Source organism: Rhinopithecus bieti, unplaced genomic scaffold (genome assembly GCF_001698545.2).
Source record: "Rhinopithecus bieti isolate Rb0 unplaced genomic scaffold, ASM169854v2 scaffold_566, whole genome shotgun sequence".
Classification (NCBI taxonomy): Eukaryota; Metazoa; Chordata; class Mammalia; order Primates; family Cercopithecidae; genus Rhinopithecus; species Rhinopithecus bieti.
The window spans coordinates 1519093-1526618 of NW_016803334.1; positions in this window are offsets into that span (position 1 = coordinate 1519093).

The window sequence follows — 7526 nt, forward strand, 5'->3', positions numbered from 1 at the left end:
AAAAAAAAAAAAAAAAAAGGAATAAGCCCTGGACCACCCAATATTAAAAGTTTGTATCCATGCCATGCATATGCAGCTAACCATTTTCTGCATGTTACTTCTCTGCAAGGAATGTCTTTGCATTTTCCCTTTGCTGATTAAGGTCATTTTTGAAAGTTAATCTCTCTCTCCCTTTTTCCTAACCAAGCCAGTACTATCATCTCCATATTTTCAGCCTTATTACAAACATATCTAATAGTAAAGAGTGAGCACTTAGTTTTTCTGTTTATATGTTATAGTTATTTCTTATTCATCAATTTTTGCAGCTTGGGATGGATATCTGTAAGGCATCATAAAGAGGGAAATTTTATATAATCATATAACAAAAAAATAATTTTAAGAAGCAGTCACAATTAGTAAAGAAAATTTTATCTCCTCGATTTCATGTTGAAGATTTAAAATTATCCTATCACCAAAATAAAGATATATCTTTGAGTCTCCAGAATGAGATAACAATTTGTTATACCTTTGATGTTTGTAAGGACTTTATAAACACATGACTGTCATCCAGTTCAAAGACTGGAAATACAGGCGCAAATTCATGTCACCTTAGTGCCAGCACTGGTAGGAAGTAGTGTGTGGTTATATGAGGATTACAACAAAAACAAGATGGACAGCACTGGTGGCCCAGAAAAGGGTCAGGTGGTTACAGTCAAAAGGAAAATGCAATTTGGAAGATTTACTGCTTAGAGTATTAAAGGGACTGTGGTGTTCCAACTATCATAGGAATGCCCCTCTCAGCTACCAAGACACAAGAGAAGAGTCAGAAGCAAGCATATTAACTATTTGGTTGCTTTATTCCAGTAAGCCAATTCTGTTGTAAGTTTCTTGGTGTCATGAGTGCTAAATATTATTGAGAGAAAGGAAAGTAAGTGGAACAGTTTTAAGAGTTTTATGCTCTTAGATTTATAGCTACCATTCTTTAAAACTTTGAATTTAGAACTAATTTTGGCCATGCACGGTGGCTCACATCTGTAATCCCAGCACTTTGGGAGGCTGAGGCGGGTGGATCACGAGGTCAGGAGATCAAGACCATCCTGGCTGGGTGGTTTCACATGGTGAAACCCCATCTCTAGTTAAAAAAAAAAAAAAAAAAAAGAAAAAAGAAAAAAAAAAATAGCAGGGCTTGATGGTGGGAGTCTGCAGTCCCAGCTACTTGGGAGGCTGAGGCAGGAAAATGGAGTGAACCCGAGAGGGGAAGCTTACAGTTAGCAGAGATTGTGCCACTGCACTCCAGCCTGGGTGACAGAGCGAGACTCCGTCTCAAATAATAATAAAAATAATAATAATAATTTTAAGCATATCTAAATGCTTGTTTTAGGGCTAATTATGCATACTGCTGAAAAAATGACATATTGAGTTAATCTGTAATTAAACATAATATATGCATAAGATTTCTTCCTCAAATTTGCTAATAGTTTTAATATTCTTGATAGTTTATGTGATAATTAAATTTATTACCTGAAACTCTAATTATGTCTTTTGAACTTTTATTTCTAAGTGTTTTATGTCTGCTAACTTTCATTTGTTTTAAACAATTCTTTGCAATGACTCATGCCTGTAATCCCAGCACTTTGGGAGGCCGAGGCGGGCAGATCACTTGAGGCCAGTAGTTTGAGACCAGCCTGCCCAACATGGTGAAAACCCGTCTCCAGTAAAAATACAAAAATTAGTTGGGAGTGGTGGTGGCGCCTGTAGTCCCAGCTACTCGGGAGGTTGAGGCAGGAGAATGGGGTGAACCCGGGAGGCGGAGCTTGCAGTGAACAGAGATCACGCCACCTGCACTCCAGCCTGGGCGACAGAGAGAGACTCTGTCTCAAAAAATAATAATAATAAATAAATAAATAATAATTTTAAGAGTATCTAGATGCTTGTTTTAGAGATAGTTATGCATAGTGCTGAAAATAAATCGTACACATAATAATGAGACTTGTTGCCATACGAAATACAGGGAAAGTGACAGCTGCTTTTTAGAAGCAGTTGCTATTCTTCTAATAGAAGATCAAATAACAAAGTATTTCTACTCCAAATATTTAGAAATAAGTTAAATTGAAGATAATGTTGTAAGTAAAATTTAAATGTCACAAATAGCAATTATTTATAATTACAATGTAAAATATATTAAGAATATTTTATGAGTGATATTAAAATAAAAGGTATTACAATCTTGCTATAAGTAGAAATACAATATTACTGATACACACACAGACACAAACACACACCACACAAATATAATATAAAAAACAATATTTTTCTAAGTTGATAATTATTTTTAGCGACAATCACAAATATAGTTAAATTAAATTGAGGGTTTGTTATACTAATTTACATTTGAAATAAGGTTTGATTACTTATTTTAAATATCAATATATTTTTTAATATGTTATTGTCAATCTTCTAATTCTATTCACCAAATAAATAAATAAATTTTTATCTATCAATATGTAAATATAGATCTTTACTTGAACATTTATGTTAAACTAACCTATAATATAAAATTATGTCTTTAAAATAATTTTTGGTATGATGTATGTTTGATTAATTTTCAAAAGAGAATTTGTCAAACATTATTATAGCACAATTTGACTCAAGTAATTATTTTTATAAAAGAATGTTTTAATTGAAGAATCCCTTAAAATAGTATTACATTTTAAGACTAAAGATATAGTTTTCCTATCTTCTTTATAGAAAACACTGCGCTTCTTGTGCTCATAATTTAGAGTTATCTCAACAGGGTTTACATTTGTATAGATTAGTGGGATGGAAAAAGGCTTGTTCTGCCTTGGAGAATATCTTGAACATGGGCATATAAAGGGATTATTATTACCATTTCATTATGCACAATCTTATCACATAAAAACTAATACTTTAAAAGTGTTACTCAATTTAAATCACTATTTAAACCATGAATCAAGAATATGAGATTTAGTGTTTTCTCATAAAGTAGGAATTTACAGTTGATATCCATTGTAATAATGAGTCTTTGTAAATTCTGTGTACTTGGGAGTGTATTATACACCTTAGAACTATTTACTGGTCTTAAAATGACCAATTGACATCAGCAAGATGGTAGAATAGAGGATCCTTCACCAAGACTCTTACCACAAAAATATTCAAGGACAAGAAAACTATGCTGAGTTTACCAGGACCCAGGGAAGAGATGGCAGAACCTCCAGGCCCACAGAATTGAGAGAATCCATGACTGGTAAGAAAAATGATAGTTTCAGACTGTCCCTTCCCCCTCAAGCTAGCATAATGTCACATGCAGAAAATTTCTGTAGGCCTAATGCTTCCAAGGTGAGAAGAGGGAATTAGAAGTTCATGTTTAATATTTCCATTGGTATGCAAAAATTCATAGAAAGTCCACTCTGGTTCTGTACCACAGGAACCACTGGGAGTGCCCAGAGGGCTGATCCACCTGGGGTTAAACACCAAACATTGACTGGTGCACAAATCTTGATGTCTAATATGTACTCTGATCAGTGGTGATATCACTCAAAAGAGACTCCTCAGGGCCATAATTTTGCAAGGGGCACAAGTTGTGAGAAGTACTGAATTCCTAACCAGATTTTGCACAAAGCCCAGGAGCTTATGTTGATACCTCCCCTGATGCAAAAACAACTAAGAAGTTGGTATTAACTTCTGGTTTCTGCTTAAGTCTTCCTCAGACTAGAAAACAATGACATAGCAGCAATATAGTTCAGAAACTAATTTCAGATGCTCATTATAAGTCTCCTCCAAACCAAAAAACAATTACAGGGAAGCAATTAAGGTCAAAAGCAGAATTTAAGATTCAATTTTAGATACAAGTCTTCCCCAGACCAGGAAACAATGGCAGTGCAATCAGTTAGCTCCGGTGCAGTGCTTTGGTTCTCATGACCACCAAAAGTTCTTCCCAGGGTGACAAGAAGCAGGTCAGCATTTATATTCCAATCGTAAGTAGTAAAAATCTAATACCATCATAAAACACCTGCAAAAACTGGAAGAGGTAGATGTCTCCTCAGATATGCAGGTATCAATATAAAGATAAAAGATTGTAAAACTCAGGAAAATATGACAGAAAAGAAACAAAGAGTGTGAGCAATGGAACTAGAAAATAGATCTACAAGAGGTTACAGAATTCAGAATAATCTTTAAAAGTTGAAAATCACAAGAAAATGTAAATTGAAAATCTAAAACATCCAAGGAACAATTTGATAAATTGGACAATGAAATACAAACAGTTAAAACACAGAAATCCTGGACACAAAAAAATAAAATAACTGAATTGAAAAACTCGTTAGAAAGCTTCAACTACACACTTGAACAAACAGAGGTACAAATTAACATTCTTGAAGACAAGACATATGAAATTAGCAAATCAGAGGAGCAGAAAGGAAAAATAATGAATTAATAAAAATTAAGAAGTCCTATGATAATTACGCAACACTCTCAAGCTAACTAACTCCACATGATAGGAATTCCCAAAGGAGATAGGCAAGAAAAAGGCCTAGAAACCATATTTAAGAAAAAAAAAGCTAAAAATTTCTTAATTCTGGAGAGATATACCACCATGTAAGTACAGGAAGGTGGGGGGTCACCAACCAAATACAGCTCAAAGATAAAATCCTCAAGGCAAATTATAATCAAATTAGCAAAAATGAAAGACATGAAATAAATCAGCAAGAGAAAAAAATACATTACATTCAGTGGAACCTCAATACAGCCTTCAGCAGATTTCTCAGCAGAAATCCTGCAGTCCAGTCCAGGAATGAGCGGGATTCTTTGTCTAAAATGCTGAAGTAAAAATACTGGCAACCAAGAATACCATACCTAGCAAAGATCTTCTTTAGACATGAAAGAGAGATAAATAAATGGCAAGCCTCATGATAACCACAAAACAAGAATCCATAATAAAATCACTAAAAATAAATAACACAGGATCAAAATATACTACTAAAGAAAATTACTTAACTACAAAGGAATGGAGTGGGAGAAGAAAAAGGAAGGAATGATATATAAAACAACCAGAAAACCACAAAATTTCAGTAGTAAATCCTTACATATCAATAATAACTTTAAACATAAATGGACTGCATTCTTCAATTAAAAGACATATATGAGCTAAACAGATAGTAAAATGAGACCCAGCACCCTGGCTGACTAGAAATGTCTAGCATTTATCATCCCTCACAAGAAAGGAACAGGCAATAAATAAACAGCTATGACTTGACTAGAGTATCAGAGAAATAGTGCTGGATTGCAGTGGAAGAGTGAAAATGTACCTTTGGTTATTGGAAGTCTAAGAGAGCAGCATGGAGGAGCTTAGCTTCTGCACCTGTGTCTCTCTCACCCAAATTGGGTCGCTTGAAGTCAGGAGGGACATTCCATTGCAGGAAAAAGGTAAACAGAAGACCCCCACAAGCCCCCAATACCCCTACGAATACTTACTATACTTAAAACAGAAGAGTCTCACAGTCCCCACTGACCTGAACCCAGTTTGGAGAATTGCCAGGGACTACACAATATTTTCTGGGATTAATAGCACAGCTATGCACTCCCTGTCCCACCTCCAGGGAGCCAATCTGCTTTAGTATGGCCCCATCTTAAATCTTGAGCCATCTCTGGAGTGCATGCTGCTCTGGGGGCCAGCAACCAACACACCTTTACGACACTAAGGCTTCATTTTTATTGTGTCAGACTAACACGGATTTCTGAATGTCCCAACTCCAGCCATGTGGAGTTTGAGCCCAGGATTGGCTGCAACTCTGGTCCTGCACAGCAAAGAAACCAATCCCTGCTATGAATACCAATCACTGCTATAATTTTGGCAAATAATATTCCACGCAAATGAAGATGTATATATATAAACCAATCACTGCTATAATTTTGGCAAATAATATTCCATGCAAATGAAGACATAGATAAACAAATTCAGTACGTTTGCAGGACACAAAATTAATATACAGAAATTAGTAATACTTCTATACATGAAAAACCAACAAACTAAAAAGGAAATCATTAAGGCAACCCAATTTATTATGGCCACAAAAAATAAAATAAAAGATCTAGGAATAAAGTTAACCAAAGAGTTGATAGACCTCTACAAGGAAAAGAAAAAAAAAAAAAAAAAAAAACCACACTGATGAAAGTAAAAAAAAGGATACAAACAAATGAAAAGACATTTCTTGCTCATGGATCAGAAAAATTAATACTGTTAAAATGACAATACTACCCAAGTGATCTGTAGATTCAACACATTCTCAATCACAACACTAATGACATTCTTCACAAGAATGATAAAATAATTCTATAATTTGTATGGAACCAAAAAAGACCCAGAATACCCAAAGCTATCCTGAGTAAAAAGAACAAAGCTGGAGGTATCAAACTACAAGACTTCAAAATATATTAAATGCTGTAGTAATAAAAACAGCATGACATTGGCAAAAAAATTGACACATAGATTGATGAAACAAAAGACACATAACATAATCTAATTAATTAATTGATTATATAAATTTATATTTATAGTCAACTAATTTTAACAAAGGTACCAATCATATTTGTGAGGAAATGACAGTCTCTTCAATAAATAATGTTAGAAAAACTGGGTATCCATATGCAGAAGAGTGAAACTAGACCCCCACCTCCCACTCTATACAAAATCTAATCAAAATTAATGAAAGAACTAAACATAAGATCTCAAATGATTAAATTACTATAAAACTACTAGAAACAAATATAGGGGAAGCACTTAAGAAGTTTGTTCTAGGGAAAGATTTTATCAATAAGATCTTAAGTCCAGGCCCGGTGGCTCACTCCTGTAATGCCAGCACTTTGGGAGGCCGAGGTGGGTGGATCACCTGAGGTCAGGAGTTTGAGACCAGCCTCAACTTGGAGAAACCCTGTCGCTCCTAAAAACACAGAATTAGCCAGGTGTGGTGGTGCACGTCTGTAATCCCAGCTACTCAGGAGGCTGAGGCAGGATAATTGCTTGAACCTGGGAGGCAGAGGTTGCAATGAGCTGAGATCGCGCCATTGTATGCCAGTCTGGGCAACAAGAGCGAAACTCCGTCCAAAAAAAAAGAAAAAGAAAACATAAAAGCACAGGCAGTAAAAGCAAAAATGAACAAATTGAATTGTAGTAAACTAAAAAACTTTTGCACAGAAAAGAAAACCTCAACATTGTGAAAAGACAGCCTACACACTGGGATAAAATATTTTCAAACTTGTCTTCTGATCAGGGCTAAAATTCAGAATATACAAAGGATTCAAAGATCTCAATAGGAAAGAAACAAATAATCCAATATAAAAATGGCCAAATGATATGAAGAGACATTTCTCAAAAGACGACATAGAAATGGTCAACAGGCATATGAAAAAATGCTCAACATAACTAATCAGGAAAATGAAAATCAAAGCCACAATGAGATAGCATCTCATCTCAGGATGGCTATCATATATATATATATATACACATATACATATATATATATATATATATA